Source organism: Cricetulus griseus, chromosome X (genome assembly GCF_003668045.3).
Source record: "Cricetulus griseus strain 17A/GY chromosome X, alternate assembly CriGri-PICRH-1.0, whole genome shotgun sequence".
Taxonomy (NCBI): domain Eukaryota; kingdom Metazoa; phylum Chordata; class Mammalia; order Rodentia; family Cricetidae; genus Cricetulus; species Cricetulus griseus.
In genome coordinates this window covers 87,688,149-87,707,936 of record NC_048604.1, presented here as the reverse complement: position 1 = coordinate 87,707,936, position 19,788 = coordinate 87,688,149, and the positions used below count along the sequence as shown (strand labels likewise).

The window sequence follows — 19,788 nt, the reverse complement described above, 5'->3', positions numbered from 1 at the left end:
CTGGATCAGTCCCATGCTGGTTTCCCAGCTATCAGTCTGGGGATAAAGAACTCCTTGATGTTCAGGTCAGCTATTTCTGTGGTTTCACCAGTTGGGTCTGGACCTCTTTTCTAATCTCTCATCCTTCTCTGCAACTGGATTCCAGTTCAATGAGAATGCGGTCACAACATACCCAGACTTATGGGACACTCTGAAAACAGTGCTAAGAGGAAAGTTCATAGTGCTAAGTGCTCACATGTTGAAACAGGAGAATAATGACAGTAGAGAATTAACAGCACAACTGAAAGCTCTAGAACACAAAGAAGCCAATACTCCCTGTAGGAGTAGACACCAGGAAATAATCAAATTGAGGGCTGAAATTAATAAGGTGGAAACTAGGAGAACAATACAAAAAATCAATATAATGAAGAGTTGGTTCTTCAAGAAAATCAACAAGATAGACAAACCTTTATACAAACTTACCAAACTGCAGAGAGTGAACATACAAATTAATAATATCAGGAATGAAATTGGGGACATGACTATTTGAATTTTTTATTTAACAAAGTATGATATTGAACCATTGAAACATTCATTTTAAATTTCATATTAAAGACCTAACCAAATGAATTTGTTTTTAATGACTTTTTTGATATGCAGATATCTTACTATATATTCATTATATATGTTTGCCAGTATAGCTAACAAAGATTGTTCAATATATATGAGGCATGCAAGAAAATATGTAAATATATAAATAACACAGTGATAAAATGGAAGATTGGTAACTTGTATCATATATATGTTATTGCTTCATATTACTTTTAGAATTTCTCCCCTCTATTTCGCATAATATACTGAGTGCACCTAACTGAATATCAAAATGTTAGGTCGAGAAAGTTGTCTTTTCACCTTACTGTGAGATATTCCCTTTATCAGAGTGACCTTGTCAGGCAAAGACTTACTTTCACAGATGCAAAACTTGCCTTTGGAGTCTTAAGAATAATGCCATTCTGTTTTTTTCAACCACTGTGTCACCTAGATTAAAAGGTTTTACACATATGCCTGATGAAGTTCTCATTTTCCTTAAAATTTTCTCTTGAGTATATTGGGATATTTGTTTACAACAAAACAATTTCTGGAGTCCATTCCACATGAGTTGGTTCAGACTTTCCAGGTAAGGTTGGAAATCTGTGCTGCTCTTCTGACACAAGTATCTTGTGAGGTGCAGAATGAGATTTATTTTAAACTGCAATTCCTTGAATGTAACAAATTTTGTGAATGATAACAAAAGGCACATTTTGTAGTTATATGTATAATCATAAATATTTGTTTATTTCATTGTATGTTTGTGGAATCTTCAACATTTATAATCTCACCATAAACTTAATGAAAATTGGCAATTATTAAATACATACACTGCAACTGAATTTGCAGTTCATATAATCTTAATTAGTTGTTATCTACACTGAATAAATTTACTTGAAATTTATATACTGATTTCAGTTTATTTCAACTGCCTCATTTATGCTATTCATGTTTTTATTAAAATCTATTTGATTATAAATTCCTAGATTCATGTGCATGGAAATTGATAAATATGCACCTGATGGTATTAATATTTAAGTTTATTTATCTAATTTGTAAAGTCAATGCTTATTGCTTACAAAGAGCATGTGCATTTTTAATATAGAAGCGGAGATTTTAAAGACTAAATTACTTTATAATTCTAATGCCATTAAAGTGTATTTTAATTTCCAGAAAAAAATTGTTCTCAATCCAGTATTGTATGAACTCGTATACTGTTTATTTTATGCAATGTTTGACATATTTGGTCATTGTGAGTGTAAGTATGAAAACAAATTCAATTTTCACTTTTATCTTAGATAATTTATCTTCTTAAATGCTTGCATTATATAAGGCTAGAGAATTCAAAGACTTGCTTCCCCAAATGACTTTAGTAAATAACAATCTTAAATTTATACAATGACAAGGGGACAATATATACACTAGAAACAGGAGATTCTTGACATCTATGTTAGCTGATTTAAAGATACAAAATGGTATGGCAATCAATGGACTCTTTGGTAAAGAGATTCAGAAATCCAACTCTTTAATTCTTTATATTTTCTTGATTAGCTTTTGTCTGGAAACATTTTTCTTTTCATCTTGTTTTTAATAATTTACAGCACTAGATACTAAGCAAATCAACCTTAAAAGCAATGATGAAGATATTTGTGAGCATTATTAATGAAAATTCAGATTCGTTTTATTAAACATCCAAACTAAATATATTTTCATGATTTGAAATACAATTCAGATATTATGTCTTAGAGATTTTTGGTAGTTTTCTGTCATATTTTTCAGAAAGTGCTTCAATATATCCAAAGTTCAAAATTATTAAAGTCATAGAATCTGTATCTAAAAAGTGAAATCCACAAATATAAAAGCATTTATGATTTAAATTTTGGTAGGAAAAGAGAGTACTAAATTACTTATCTAAAATAATTACAAACAGCATAATGCACAGCTTAAGAACTATGTTTACCATGTATGTTATTAAGTATTACTGATTATTCTTTTCCATAAAATCTCTTCCACTTGCATGTGTAATACTAGGCTTTCTCAATTCTCTCCTGGATTCCTTAGATAAAGGCAATATAAAGATGAGAGACACTGAATACAGGGAAAGGGAGAACATGTTCAAATGTAAGGCAATCAGACTCCTGCAGACACACTATCAAAAAATAACCCAGAGCCATTCATTTAAAGAATTTAAGATTCACTGTTATGTACTTCTGTGAAGACTCTCTCAGATCAAAGACAAGAATGATACATTAAAAGGCGAAATCCAAAAGGGTTTTCAAGGAAAAAAGGCTGGTAATTTATATAAATCATTGGCATTTATCAAACCCTTACTGCTGAGCTTCAAATCTATGTGTTGAATGGAGATAAGATAGTCACCAGCTCACAGAAAATGCTTTGCTTTTAAGAATAGTTCACCTTTCTACTAAGGTCTTAAATGTTTGCTTTATGAAACTTTCTGAATTTGGAGCATGTAGCAGTAAAATCCCTGTCTTTGTTCAAGGCTCAGTGCAAATTTCCAGAAGTCAATTCATATTACCACCTTTCAGAGAAAGGAGCACGTCCAAGTCTGTTTTCCTTCTTTTAAAAACTCTTCCCAGAAGTACAAATAATCCTTCTTTATGTAGCCCAATTGTCATGTCTTAAGTAGATCACCAGTCCTGGCTGGAAATTAAACTGGGATGTTGCCTCACTATTTAAAAATGAATTAATTAAATCAAGTTGTTTTTTTGTTTGTTTTTTTTTTTTTGAGACAGGGCTTCTCTAAATCAAGTTTTTGTGAGAGACGAAGGTGTAAATCATCATAAGTGTGAAAATTCAGTTTCTTCTATGAGTTCATATAAAAACAATTATATTGCCAATCAATCAGAGTTCATTTATTATTTCATGGATGTGGCACTGTAGACATAATGAGGCTTTTTGATCTTTAAGTGTGTCTCAATAAGATATTTAGTGATGCTATATTATCAGATTTAACACAAAACTATTTAATATCTGTTTCTGAAGAGCATAAAGGAAGACAAATTTTAAATCATGGACAAAATGGAAATACTGCATTTTTTTTTTTTTACAAAACCTGGTTTTCCATCAGCCAACTAATACTACTAATTATGGAAATGTTTAAAAGTCTGTACTTGAATTCAGGTGTGTGGCTTATGCACCTGGGAGGTTAAAGCAGGAAGATTGCTGTTAGTTGAAGTCCAGCATGAGCTATAAGAGTTCCAATCTAGCCTAGGATACAGGATAAAGCCCTGCCTCAATGCAGCAAACCAAACCAAACCAAACAAAGCAAAACCCGAGAAAGTACAAACAAATATCTATATGTGAATGCATTATTTTGTTAACTTTTACAAATATCCATGTTCCTTTATTTTCAGGCACATGGTGATGTAGAAGCTTTGGGTAAATACACAATTTATTTGGCAAAAAACATAAGAGAAGCAGTGTTGGTGAGCAATATTATTAGGTTTCTGTTTCTTACAGTTCCTAGAGCAACACATGAGGAATTACGCCTGCTTCAGCATGAATCCTTGAGTGCATATTCTCTACAGTGAACATGCAATGTGATCAATAAGGAACCACGATACTGTGTTGCTAACTTTGGTTGTTGGTTGTGATTACAAGATCACCAAGGCTTTAGCCTCTGATTTTCTTTCTCAGAGTAAATTGGGTTAATGTATCCCAAATCATTCTATTTTCTCTTCTCAAATTAGTCTTATTATATGTAAATTAGCTTATGTGTGCTACTAAAATATGATAGGAATTGTTATCATTCTAAATGATCCTATCTCTAAATTATAAAATAGATGATAGGATTTGTAGTCATTGAAAATTTTGCTGTGTGAAAATACAAAGCAGATACATAAGCAAGAACAGGTAACAAGTTTTTATTCTAGTCAGTTCCAGAGAAATTAGATGGCAGAGATTAGCATAAAGCCAGGTTTTACCCCAAATTATAGATTATTCAAGAAAGGAGCTTTCTGAAAATAATTTTTAAAGTATAATTTGTTCTTTTTTATTAGTAGTATTTAGTTATGTGGTCATTCAATGACTACACATTTGGTGCCATCTGAGCCACCCTTTATTACAGGAAAAACATAACATAACCATGAATAGGACCACTCACAGCCCTGGCCTTGCATACTCCATTACCAAGTAGAAGGAAAACACTACTCAGCTGTGTTAATGTCTGCTACTGTACAAACCATCATAGATTTGACATGATACCCTATATGGGAAAGGGTTTGATGAGTTAATAGAGGAACTGCTATTTAGTAAACTGAATTTAATAGAAAGGAGACAATTAGTAAGTAAGATGGTCATGTACTGTGCTCTTTTTGCCCACATTGTACTCTGTTGCTTTCACTTATTACATGAAAATTGGGATTTAAAGATATATGACAGCTTGATTTTCAGACAGTTAAGGGATCAGAAGTTTCCTACTAAGACAGGAAACAACATGAAAGGGGAAATAGCAGAAGCAACTGAGATAAGAAGGAAGGAAGATAAGAAGACAGGAAGTATAAAACTTTCATGTGGTCCTAGTATGGTTTTCTCTTGCTGTACTAGGTAAAATACTCTAAGCAAAAGCAACTTGGGAAGGAAAAGGTTTATTTAAACTTCCAGTAAGCATTCATCAAAGTGAAAACTCAAGAAGTAAAGCAGAAACCAAAGAGGAACATCGTTTACTTGTAAGCTCTCTGTCTTTCTGGTTTTCTTTCTGCTTTCTTATATGCCCAGGAACACCTGTGGAGGAATCGTGACATACAGTGTTCTGGGAACTCCCCTATCAATCATCAATCAAAACAATTCATCAGGGACAAAGTCGCAGGCCATTCTGATCTAGGCCATTCTTCAGTTGAGGTTCCCTCTTCCTTGGTGGCCCTCTTTTGTGTCATGTTAATAATAAAAACTAACCAAAGCACATGCGGAATCTAGATTAAGAGGATGACAGAAGAATGTAAATGCAGGCTGATGCTCAGTTGCAGTGGCTCTCATTCTGTTTTTTAAGCATTTCTCACAGATCTACAGTTTACATCATAAAGTATGCTTGGAGGCTTCATTGTTTATTATTTTATCTGAGTGGATTGATGAAGAGCCCAACAGAAATACTTCTATGAATGCTAATCTCTACTAACATATTACTGGTATGATTTGATTATTGTTTGGATGTGACCTCTCCAAACTTCACTTACTGGAATATAGGTCCTTAAGTGATGCTGGGGGATAGTAGATCACTTAGGAGATTTGGTGTCAAGGAATGAAGTCTTTGGTATAACTGCCGTGAGATTTGATATAGACTGCTTTTGTTTATTTTTCTTTTGAGAGTGTGTTGCTATAAAAGAACAAGACTGATCCCTTAAATCTTTTGGCACCGATCTCTCTACTTGTAATTTCCATTACAAGTATCCCCACACGTAATCATGAGATCTTCCTTAGAAACTAAGCAAATAGTCTCAAATTTTCAAGCGCACTGTAAGTGAAGCAAATAGTTTCTTTCAATTTATTTCCTAGCCTCAAATTTTTTAGAAGACTGAAAATAGAATTGTATACCCACAGAAAGGTGGATTCCAGCAAAACCTTCATTCTACTATACAGAATAACTAATGTCTATTGCAGCTAAGTTAACTGCAGGAAATCACAGCCCAGGTTTATATGCTACTTGTAAGCTTGACCTTCTTGTTATATATTAGGGATTCTTAATGTTTTAAAAGTATCATCAACTTCATTTGCAGTTTCTGGAAATCTGAGACTTCTAAATGCATAAAATATGTAAGGAATATAGGGAAACTAATATTGAAATATGTACTTCATTAGCAAAATTAATAAGATGATTAAATTTGAGGCCTACAAATTAATAAAGTTTGACACTGATGATGACCAGGAATATTATTGCAAGTTATCTTCAACAAATAAATTTTGATGTAAAAATTTGATATAAATATAAAGTTTGATATATTCTTTAGCCACAAAGTTAATCATAATGATTAAGAAATACTGTATTGATACTGAATATCAGTGAAAATAAAGAAGGACATTTCCCTATTCAAACTCAACAGTCCTATTATTGGGCTCCAGATTAAATGGAAAGTTCTTGTACTATTCTTCAGCATTTCAGAGGAATCACAGTGGGAAATTCAGCACAAGTACTGTTGTTATTGCCTTCACTGTGGTCATAGTCTACGAATTCCTGGATTTCTAGAATATGGTATGATTTAAAATTTTTGTCTTCTCATACTGTTTCTCATGAAATTTCTTATTGTTATTGTTGTATATCAACAAAAATCTCTGATTGTGCTTTTTATAAACAAGATGAGTTCATTGCTTATTTTGTAGTCTTAATAATACCAATCAGGAAAAAAGTAGCATTTTTTAAGGTAAATTATTTTCCAAATAATTTTGTGACTTTGAAATAGTCCTTATAGTAAATGATAGGCTTTATAAACACATCAATACAAAAACCCTAAGTTCTCAAGCTTTTCCTTACTTTACTTTTAGTTAGTAGCAGTCACTATTAATTCAGTTCCATGGTTTCCAGCATTGTCTGCGGTGGGAATAGCAGCTTTTTTTTTTTAAATTAACTTTCTTTTTATTTATTCTTTGTGTTTTTTACATTGTACATCTCAATTCCACGATTTTCCCTGTTCATTCATATTCATCCTCTGTCCTTGCAGTCCCCCACAAAATAAAATTTAAGAGAAAAATATTGGGAAAAATCAATCTCATAATGGAAGCTGTAGTGTGACATAGTTAATCATGCAGTAAACACTTTTATTCATCTATCTTTACTTACAAGTAATCATTGCAGAGAGTCATTGGTCTGGTTTGAGGCCCCTAGTTTCTGCTACACTCTATATGCTTTGCCCTCACTGGAACTTCTCTTGGATATCCTGTTGTTGTGTTGTTGTGGAGATCCTGCAGTTTTGGGTCTGCTGGACCAGCCCATTCATGTGCTCCAGCAGGTAACAGATGGGGTGAATGTTGGCACTGGGCCTGGATAGTTGCAGGCTTGGTCAGCCTGGCAGCTCTCCCTTGCTCTCACCTCCATGGTGAGCTTTCCAGGACTGCCCTGGTTAGTTCACCCCTTGCAGCAATGAGGAAGTAATGGGACCAGTTCTCCTGCATTCATGATCTTAGAGTTGGCATTCCCACACCTATACTGTCAGGGCCAGTATTACTGTGTTGCCTAGGTAAGGTGCTGCAGATGGCAAAGGGTAGGAACAACTCTCCCACCCATATGACCTTAGGGCCAGCTCTCCCACCTGCCATAGGTGGCCAGGGCAGGGGGAGAGTGGGAGGAGGGCAACTCACCCCTGCCCACACCACCATTTGGCAGATGAGGGGCGGGGCCAGATCTCCCCCAACCCTTAAAGGGTCAGCTCTACTGTGATGCCAAGGCCAGGTGCAGGACCTACATTCCTGAGTGCTATGGCTGGTAAGGGGGAGGATTATCTCCCTAGTTCACAACAGGTGGTAGAGGCAAGAGCTGAGGCACATTTTGTTTAATAGAACTTAAAGAACATTTTTTAGGTTTACAGGGGAAAAAAGGAGAAGTGCAGAAATCCCATGCACTCTTTGTGCTCAGAAAAGCACAGCATGTACTAGTATCCACATCCTGCACCACAGACATACATTTATCACAACTGGTGGAACTATAGTGAAGCATATTTATCATCTGGAGACAATAGTTTACTTCAAGAATTTCTTTTGTTTTTGTAAAGTCATTCCATTTGGGTTTTGATAAATATATAGTGATAGGTTTCAACTGCTATAATAACTCTGCTCTTTCATTTCTAAAATGTCACAGAATTGGAGTCATGTGTTACGATAAATCTTTCTGCCAAAAGCAGCTGAGCCCCACCGCCATGTGTGAGCTTTACGCCAGCCGCCCGCCTGAGTTAGGCCCAAATAAATACATAGAAACTTGTATTAGTTTTAAAGCTGCTTGGCCAATGACTAGGATTCCTCATCTGTTAGCTCAGTCTTAACTGTTATAAGACTTATCTTATCGAACGCCTTATTGGCGTCCCTCCTTGTCGGTGGATAACATCCTGCTGCTGGAGGAGGAAGGGAAAAAAGGGACCCTTCCTGTTTCTCCTTCGCTTAAATATGAGTCTCCTTGCTATGTCACTTCCTGCCTGGATCAGCACTTCTCTACTACATTTCCCAGAATCCTCTTCGACTCCTGGTTCCGTCTAACTTGCTATCTCATTGGCCAAACAGTATTTTATTTAACAATCAATAAGATAAACATACACAGTAGTACATTCCCCATCATCTCCTCTTTTCTGTGTAAATAAAAAGAAGGATAACTTATCTTTTATAATAACTGAAGAAAACTATAACTGTAACTATTTGTCTTCAACTCTATCAAAGGCCACAGAAGGATAATATATAAACTCTAGAATTGACAGAGACATGTTGCTACCTGGACAGTCACCCAAAGTTCCTTTGTAACGTTGGGACATCCATCTTCAGCCCATAGGCCACAGTGTGTCTGGCACACTTCTCCATTTTAACAGGAACCCTTCAGTACTGTCTTGTTTTGTAAGTTCAGTAGTCACTTTCTTGTGGATCCTGTATGTCCAGTTTATACAGCAACAAACAGGCAGGAAGTGACATAGCAAGGAGACTCATATTTAAGCAAAGGAGAAACAGGAAGGGTCCCTTTTTCCCCTTCCTCCTCCAGCAGAAGAATGTTATCCACTGACAAGGAGGGATGCCAATAAGGCGTCCGATAAGATAAGTCTTATAAGATATATAGATTTATGATAGTTAAGACTGAGCTAAAAGATGAGGAATCCTAGTCATTGGCCAAGCAGCTTTGAACCTAATACAAGTTTCTGTGTATTCATTTGGGCCTAACTCAGGCAGGCGGCTGGCATAAAGCTCATACATGGCAGTGGGGCTCAGCTGCTTTTGGCAGAAAGATTTATCGTAACAGTCATGGACTGGGTATTGTTTGCAGGTTGATTCCTTACAATTCTCTGGCTTTAAGTTTCTTGTATATATGTCTTTCTCTGATTTGATAGCCTTTTGTTAGCAATCATAAATATATGGTAAGAACCTATTGCTGAAGACACTGCTCATTTTAGTCACATGAATATCAAATTGACTGAGAGAGACATTATCCTGTTGCTGGCTACCTTTCACATTACAAGCCACTGGGAAAGAAAAGTCCCAATTGATGGTTTTAATTAGCCAAGCACATTACACTAGAGTGTCATTATCAAAAGATGTCAATGGAAAGATATATAAATAAATATTATATTAATAATTTTTCTCATTGTGATGACAAAATACCCAAAAGAAATTGTTAATGAAAGAAAAGTTTATTGTGGCTCATGGTTTCAGAATGATTTTAGTTCTTTAAGCTGGAAGATGCCATAGATCCATTATATCTGTGGTGAAGGCACAAGTGGCCACATAATGCTAATCAAAAGGAAGAAGGGCAATCACAGTTTTGAAACAGACCAAAAAAAGCCTTCAAAAGTCTGTGCCTAACTCCTGTGGCTGTTAAGTGTTAACCTGAAGAATCCATATCCTTTAAAATAGTTCCATAAGCTGTGGAGTATTTAAAAGAGGAGTATGAGTAGGACATTTCAGTTCAAACTATAACAAATTTGTAGTTCTTTTCTATCCCCTGTAAGTTTTGCCTCCCTTACAAATGCTGAAATGTCCAATTATGTTCTCTACGACAATGACAATGTTACATCAAATCTAAAATTAGTTATCAAAGTCAAGTGTGTTTTATGATATGGAAAAATGTTATTCAAACTAACAGCCAAAAAGTCTATGAACAGAAGTGCAGAATAATTGACATGATATTACCTTTTAAGTAATGTGATTTTACAATATGCTATTTACAAAAACCAAACAGGAAATGAATATTTTTGTGGAAAAGATTTCTTTACATGGAAATAATCAACTCAGAGGTAAGGAAAAATTTGCTTTGTAATAAAGTGTTTGATTTTGTCTTTAAAAGATTGTTATTAAGCAAACAACATCTACCAGTTGACAACTTGTTAGGCATAGTGATGAGCAATGCTAATGGAAAAGTAATTTGTCTAATGTGATGAGTTCTGAATATATACCACCTTTCAAGGTAGGTAAATTCTTCAATTCTTTTCAGGTATGTAACCAATAATGCTAACAAAGTCTCATTTTAAGGTTTCAAAAAAGAAAAAATATGTAAAGATCATAAACTTATTGAAGAGAAGTTTTCAAAACAGGAAATTCTAGAACATTTTTCAGAGGAATATTTACTCAGCTCTAATTGGAGACCATTTGCTTCTGAGTCAGTGAATTCTGGTATTATTAATATTGTTAGATAATTTGGATTTCTAATTATTATTATAAAGTAAAAATTCTTGGAGCCTCCTGAGGCCTGGGGACTGTGAACTGGGGAACCCAAACCAGCAGTCCAGTCCAACCAGAGACTGTCAGCATCCTTCTGTGCATCCACCCATGGGAGGAGGTAGGTATGGGCCTGTTTCAGGCCCACCTTCCTATGCCCTGTTCAGAGCCTTCTGAGGCCTGGGGACTGCATACTGGGAAACCTGTCCCAGCAGGACAGCCCATCCAGGGTCTTACAACATCCTGGTACTAGTCCCACCTCCACCCACTGGAAGAGGAGAGCTATCAGAGTATTGGACCTGCTTGCACCCACTGGAAGGGAACCTAGGACATGTACCCACCAGGATAGGAAGAAACTCCACCTGCACCCACTAGAAGAAGGGATGGGAAGAAGACAATAAAAATCACATTCAACTACAGAAAAACCAATATGACACCACCAGAGTCTAGGGACTCTACACCAGCAAGACCTGAACATCCCAACGCAGATGAACCAGAAGAAAATGACCTTAAAATCATCTTCAAGAAAATTATAGAGGCTCTCAAAGAGGATATGAGAAAATCTCTTAAAGAAATGGAAAAAAATCAAGCCAAAAAATACAAGAAATCAACAAACCTCTTAAAGAAAGTCAAGAAAAAACAAAACAAAACAAAACAGATGAAAGAAACAAATCAGACAGTTCAAGACTTGAAAACTGAAATAGAGAAAATAAAGAAAACATACACTTAGGGAATGATGGAAATAGAAAAGCAGGGTAAACAATCAGGAAGTAGAGATGCAAGCATAACTACAAAATACAAGAGATGGAAGAGAGAATCTCAAGCATTGAAGATATACTGGGAGAAACAGATTCATCCACCAAAGAAAATTTTAATTGTAACAAATCCCAAACACAAAATATCCAGGAAATATGGGACACCGTGAAAATGGCAAACCTAAGAATAATAATTATAGAAGAAGGTGAAGAAATACAGTTCAAAGGTACAGAAAACATATTCAACAATATCATAGAAGAAAACTTACTGAATCTAAGGAAAGACATGAGAATGAAAGTAAAAGAAGTTTATAGAACAATAAATAGAGTAGACAACAAAAAAGTCCCTCAACACATAATAATCAAAACACCAAATATACAGAATAATGAAAGAATATTAAGTGCAGCAAAGAAAAAAATTGCCAAGTAACATATGAAAGCTAACATATCATAATTATACCTGACTTCTCCATGGAAACTCTAAAAGCCAGAAGGTCCTGGATAGATGTTCTGCCAACACTAAGAGCCTAGATATGCCAGGACAGCAAAACTCTCAATCACTATAGATGGAGAAAAAAAGATATTCCATGACAAAACTAGACTTAAACAATACATATCCACTAATCCAGCCCTACAGAGAGTTCTGGAAGGAAAACTTCAACCCACAGAAATGTAGGCAATAGATAATCCCACTTTACCAACAGCCAAAAGAAAAAGGATTGGAAATCGACACACAATACCACCACCTCCGCCAAATCCAAATCAAACTAGAATGAGCAAACAATGGTCATTAATATACCTCAATATTAATGGTCTTAACTTGCCTATAAAAAGCCATAGGCTAACAGAATGGATACAAAGACAGAAGGAGGTCATTTCATATTCATCACAGGAGAAATGCATCAGGATGAAATCTCAATTCTGAATATCTATTCACCAAATACAAAGGCATCCACATTCATAAAATAAACATTACTAAAGCTCAAATAACACATAAAACCTCGCACACTTATAGTGAAAGACTTCAACACCTCACTCTCAGCACAAGAAAGAACCAACAGACAGAAACTTATCAAAGAAACAAAGGATCTAATAGAATTTTTGACCAAATTGGGTTTAACAGACATCTGTAGAACATTCCATCCAAACACAAAAGAATATAACTTCTCAGCACCACATGGAACCTTCTCTAAAACTGACCACATACTTGGCAACATAGCAAACCTCAACGAGTAAAAAAAAAATGAAATAACACCCTGTATCTTATCAGACCACCATATTTTAATGTTAGAATTCAACAACACAGAATGCAAAAACCCTACAAACCCATGGAAATTGAACAATGCTCAATTGCACCATTCCTGGGTAAAAGAAGAAATACAAGAAGAAATTATAGACTTCCAAGAATTCAATGAGAATGAAGACACATTTCTGGGACACTTTGAAACAGTGCTAAGAAGAAAGTTCATAGCACTACATACTCACATGAAGAAACTGGAGAATAGTCACATTAGTCATCCTAAAGGAAATGGACACTTTTCTGTATAGATTTCACTTACCAAATTTAAACCATGAAGAGATAAGAAACTTAAATAGACCTATAAATCTTAAAGAAATAGAAGCAGTCATTAAAAGTCTCCTAACCAAAAAAAAGCACAGGGCCAGATGGCTTCAGTGCAGAATTCTACCAGAAATTGAAAGAACATCTAATACCAATTCTCCTCAATGTATTTCACACAATAGAAGCAGAAAGGCCATTGCCAAACTCTTGGTTTCAATAACCTTGGTACCCAGGCCACACAAAGATACAACTAAGAAAGAGAACTGCAGACCAATATCCCTCATGATCATTGATGGAAAAATACTCAATAAAATACTGTCAAATGGAATCCAAGAACATGTCAGAGAAATCATCCACCATGATCAAGTAGGCTTCATCCCAGGGTTGCAGGGATTTTTCAATATACAAAAATCCATCATTGTAATCCACCACATAAACAAACTGAAAATGAAAAATTACATGATCACCCCACTGGATGCTGGAAAATTCTTTGACAAAATCCAACACACCTTTATGGTAAAGGTCTTGGATAGCATAAGACATAACAGGAACATACCTAAACATAATAAAAGCAATATTCACAAAACAACAGCCAACATCAAACTAAATGGAGAGAAACTCAATGTGATTCCTCTAAAATCAGGAACAAGACAAGGCTGTCCACTCTCTCCATACCTCTTCAATATTGTCCTTGAAGTTCTAGCTAGAGCAATAAGAAAAGAAAAGGTGATCAAAGGGATACAAAATGGAAAGGAAGAAGTCAAACTTTCACTATTTGCAGATGATATGAAAGTCTATGTAAGTGACCCGAAAACTCTACCATGAACTCCTACAGCTAATAAACAACTTCAGCAAAGTAGCAGGGTACAAAATTAACTAAAAAAACATCAGTAGCCCTACTATATACAGATGATAAATCTAATGAGAAAGAAATCAGAGAAACATGACTCTTCACAATATCCACAAGCAACATAAAATATCTTTGGGTAAAACTAAACAAAAAAGTGAAAGACCTGTACAGTAAGAACTTTGAGTTTTTAAAAAAAGAAATTGAAAAAGATACCAGAAAATGGAAAGATCTCCCATGCTCTTGGATAGGTAGGATCAACATAGTAAAAATGGCAATGTTGCCAAAAGCAATCTGTAGATTCAGTGCAATCCCCATCTAAATGCCAGCACAATTCTGCACAGACCTTGAAAGAACAATACTCAACTTAACATGTAAAAAATAAAAAACCTAGGATAGTTTCTGTTGTGTGGAACAATTAGAGGAGTATTTGTCTTAGCCCTTCTTTGAATTTCTGGTTGTATTCTGCACTGAAACCATCTGGCCCTGGGCTTTTATTGGTTGGGAGACTTTTGATGACTGCTTCTATTTCACTAGGTCTTATAGGTCTAATTAAATTGGTTATCTGTTCTTGATGACTACCTTATATGCTATCCTAGAACCTTCATCCAGTAGTTGATGGAAGCAGAAGTAGACACCCACAGCTAAACACTGAGATGGACTCCCAAAATCCAGTTGCAGAGAGGGAGGAGTGATGAGCAAAAGTGTCAAAACCAGGCTGGAGAGATCCTCAGAAACAGCTGACTTGAACAAGTAGGAGCTTATGGACCCCAGACTTATAGCTGGAAGCCAGCATAGACTGTTTGATACCCCCTGAATGTGGATGTCAGTTCGGAGGTATGGGCAATCTATGGGACTTCTGGCAGTATATCAGTATTTATCCCTAGTACATGAATGCACTTTGGGTGACCCCTCTACATAGAATGATACTCTGTCAGTCTAGACACATGGGGGAGAGTCTAGGTCCTCATGCAAATGATATGACAGACTTTGATGATCCTCCATGGAAGGCCTCACCCTAATTGGGGTGCAGAAAGGGGACAGGATAGGAGATAGGTAGGGGGCCGGGGAGAAGGGGAGGGAGAGGCAACTGGGATTGACATGTAAAACAAGCTTGTTTCTAATTTAAGTAAAAAGAAAACATCGTGTAATAGTGGAAATCCAGCAATATCCTGAGAAAAATTAAGTATGAAAATTAAAAAAGTAAAAATTCATGATTTTCTTAAAGTTGAAATTAGAATACCCTGAATCTGATATGGTTATTATTACACTAGCTATTTTCATCTTGTTTTTGTTTGTTGTTGTCAAGTATTGTCTATGCCATCATTTATCCTTTGTATTTCTTTCTTTTTTTTATTGAGACAAGGTTTCTCTGTGGCTTTGGAGGCTGTCCTGGAACTAGCTCTTGTAGACCAGGCTGGTTTGAACTCACAGAGATCCGCGCTTGCCCCTGCCTCCCAAGTGCTGGGATTAAAGGCGTGCGCCACCAACTCCCAGCCTGTCCTTTGTATTTTAATACAATATTTAACATGGATTTGTTTCAATTTCTATGAATAATCTGAGTGGGATATTGATTGGGATTGCTTTGAATATGTAAATTGTGTTTGGTTGATGTTTGTTTTCAACGTATTTATGGTAACAATCCATAATCATGGGAGATCTTTGCATCTTCTATCATGATGTTTAATTTCTTTTTTTAATCTTAATGTTTTTGCTATATTACTCTTTTACTGCCTTATTTAGATTCATTCAAAGACATTTGAAATTTTGAGGCTATTTTTTCCATTTTTTAATTTGAATTAGAAACAAGATTGTTTTGCATGTCAATCCCAGTTCCCTCTCCCTCCCCTCCTCCCCTACCGCTCCCCCCAAACTAAAACCCTACCTATCACATAACCTTTCTGCTCCCCAGGGATGGTGAAGCCTTCCATAGGGGGTCTTCAGGGTTTGCCATATCCTTTGGGATAGGGTCTAGGCCTACCCCCATGTGTCTTGGCTCAGGGAGTATCTCTCCATTTGAAATGGGCTCCCAAAGTCCATACCTATGCTAGGGATAAGTACTGATCTACTACAGGAGGCCCCATGGATTTATGAGGTCTCCTCACTGACACCCACATTCGTAGAGTCTGGATTATTCCCATTCTGGTTTCCCAGCTATCAGTCTGGGGACCAAGAGCTCCCCATTGTTCAGGTCAGCTGTTTCTGTATGTACCCCACTTTTTAACTGGATTATTTAGTGTTTTGGTGACTAGCTTCATTATTTCTTTGTATATTTTAGAAATCATACCTTTGTGTGAAATGGGGTTGGCGAATATCTTTTCCATTTCTGTGGGCTTCTGCTTTGTCTTGTCGACTGTGTCCTTTGTCTTACAGAATGTTCTCTATTTCAGGAGGTCCCATTTCTTTTTATTTATTTATTTATTTATTTATTTATTTATTTATTTCATTTGAATTAGAAACAAGATTGTTTTACATGTCAATCCCAGCTTCTACTCCCTCCCCTCCTCCCCTACTACCCCTCCTCCAACTAAACCCTACCTATCACATATCCTTTCTGCTCCCTATGGAGGGCCAAGTTGTACAGCCACTTTGGAAATCAGTATGGTGACTCCTCAAGAAAATGGGAATCAGTCTACCACAAGATCCAGCAATTCCACTCTTAGGCATATACCCAAAAGAAGCACATTCATACAACAAGGACATCTGTTCAATGATATTCATAGCAGCACTATTTGTAATAGCCAGAAACTGGAAGCAATGTAGATAACCCTCAACTGACGAATGGATAGAGAAAATGTGGTCCATTTACACCATGGAGTACTACTCAGCAGAAAAAAAAAAAACCAAAGAAATCTTGAAATTTTCTGGAAAATGGATGGAACTAGAAGACACCATTCTGAGCAAGGTAACCCAATCACAAAAAGACAAACATGGTATGTACTCATTCATATGTGGATTTTAGACATAGAGTAAAGGAATACCAGCTTACAATCCACACTGTCAGAGAAGATAGTAAACTAGGAGAACCCTAAAAGACATACATGGTCCCATGGAGAAGGGGAAAGGGACAAGATCTCTTGAGCAAATTGGGAGCAAGGGAGGAGGGGGAAGGGAGCTAGGAGAATGACAAGGGGAGAAGAGGAGGAGTGAGGAGGACATGAGGGAGCAGAAAGTTTGAGTCAGGGAAAGAATAGAAAAAAACAAGAAAGGAGATACCATAACAGAAGGAGACATTTTAGGTTTATAGAAAAATCAGGCACTAGGGAAAGGTCTGGAGATCTACAAAAATGACAGCAACTAACAATCTATGCAACAGAGGAGAGGCTACCTTAAATGCCCTCCCCTGATAATGAGATTGATGACTCTTTTATATGCCATCCTATAGCCTTCATCCAGCAACTGGTGGAAGTAGAAGCAGATACCCACAACTAATCACTGAACTCAACTGGAATCCAGTTGCAGAGAATGAGTGATGGGCAAAGATGTCCAGACCAGGCTGGTAAAACCCACAGAAACAGCTGACCTGAACAACGGGGAGCTCTTGGTCCCCAGACTGATAGCTGGGATATCAGCATGGGACAGATCCAGACCCCTGGAATGTGGATTTCCATGAGGAGACCTCAGAAATCTACAGGACCTACTGTAGTAGTTCAGTACTTATACCTAGCATAGGTGTGGACTTTGGGAGCCCAATCCACATACAGGGATACTCCCTGAACCAAGACACACAGGGGTGGGCCTAGGCCCTATCCCAAGGATATGAGAGCCTTTTTTAAGGCCAATTTGAATGGGATTGTTTGCTGACTTTTTTCTCAGTATGTTACTCATTTGTCTATAAGAAGGCTAATGATTTATGTATGATAATTTTGTGTCCTTCTAGTTTTTAAAATGTATTCTCTGATATATGAGTTTTTAGTGCAATCTTTAGGTCTTTGTTTCTTTTTTTACTTTTTATTTATTCTTCTCTCTTATAATATTTCCTGAGCACAGTTTCACTTCCCTTTATACCCTCAGCACCACCCCCCATCTTTTCTATCCCCTATTTCCACTGCTCCTCCATTTCCCTTAAGAAAAATGCAGGCTTCATAGGGCTATCCACCAAACATGAAATAATGAGATACAATAAGGCTAGGCACAAATCCTCACATTAAGACTGGCCTAGGCATTCCAGTACGGAGAAAAGTATCCCAAGAGCAGGCCAAAGTCTCATAGTTCGCCCCATCCCACTGTTAATTTTTGGAGTCCCACAAAAATACTAAGATAACAACCATAACATATTTGCAGAGGACCTACCCCAGATCCATGCATACTCCATGACTGACACTTTAGTCTCTGTGAAACCTGAGGAACCCTACTTAGTTGATTATGTTCTTTTGTCCTCCTGGTGTCCTTGAACCCTGGGGTTCTAACAATTCTTCCTCCAATATTCCTCACAATTTCTGAGCTCTAAGTGTGGGGGGAGCCCATGGAGATCTCTAGTTTGTGTTCCCTGTCCGCCTTATTTTTATCTGTGGGTCTCTACATTAGCTCCCATCAGTTGTGTGAGGAAGCCTCTCAGATGACAATTGGGCACCAATTTATGAGCATGGCAAAATATCACTATATGCCATCTTATTAACTTTTTAAAATGTTTTTTTCTATCCTCGCACACTGGCTGTCTGGCCTTTCATTCCTGGTCATCCAGGCAGTATCAAATATGGGTTCCTTCGTGAGGCAAGGGCCCCAGATTAGACCAGTAATTGGGCCACTAGCACAAGTTCTGTGCCTCCATTATCCCAGTACATCTTGCAGGCAGGATGTATTATAGGTCAAAGGTTTTGTGGCTTTGGTAACCCAGTCCCACCACTGTAAGTTTCTTGGTTACAGAAGACAGTTCAGCCTGTGTATCTACATTACTGGAAATCCTCAATAGGGTCACTTTCATACATTCCAGGGAGTTTCTACTGCACTAGTTTTCCACATTGTCCTCCAAATGCACTCAAGTTCCAGTCCTCTCTTCCCATACTCTCTTCCTCTATCACTCCCCATACCACCTGTTCCTCTAGTTCCCACCCCCAATCCACACACAAAATGTATTAGATTTCCCTTTCCCATTGAGATCTATATATCCCCCTTAGAGCTCTCTTTGTTACTTAACATTTCTGGATCTCTGGATTACAGTATGATTATCATTTACTTAACAGCTAATATCTACTTATAAGTGAGTACATATCATGTTTGTCTTTCTGCATGTGGGTTTTACCTAAATCAAGATGATTTTTATCTACGCCCATTATTTGAGTACAAATTTAATGATGACATTGTTTTTAAGAGCTGAATAATACTCTGTTGTGTAAATGTACCACATTTTGTATATCCAAACTTCAGTCGAGGGACATCTAGGTTGTTTTAAATTTCTGCATATTATGAATACAGCTGCCATGAACATAGTTGAGCAAGTGTCCTTGTAGTGTGATTGAGCATCTTTTGGGAAATACCATGCTCAGGAGTGGTATTTCTCACTCTTGAGGTAGATTGATTCCTAATTTTCTGAGGAACAACCATATTGATTTCCAAAGTGAGAAAAAGGCAAAAAAATTATACAAACTGAAGAGAAACTAGAGTGTGATTTTCAAAGTGGCTGTACAAGTTTGTGCTCACACCAGGAGTGTTCCCTTTGTTTTACATCCTCTCTAGTATGTGTTTTTTGTCTTAGACAATCCATA

At 36.6% G+C, this 19,788-nt stretch overlaps 1 protein-coding gene across 2 annotated transcripts in view; it reads left to right on the top strand.

The window, feature by feature from the left end:
• The first annotated feature begins 385 nt into the window (after nt 1-385).
• Nucleotides 386-19,788, top strand: part of LOC100759383 (protein PPP4R3C) — a 55,675-nt gene continuing 36,272 nt past the window's right edge. Inside the window, exon 1 of one of the 2 annotated variants that reach the window (XM_027432706.2) lies at nt 386-6,772. The gene's annotated coding sequence lies outside the window, so the exon portion shown is untranslated. Of the gene's footprint in view, nt 6,773-9,491; nt 10,500-19,788 lie in introns of those variants that run through there. The other variant, XM_035449984.1, reaches the window with a different exon arrangement.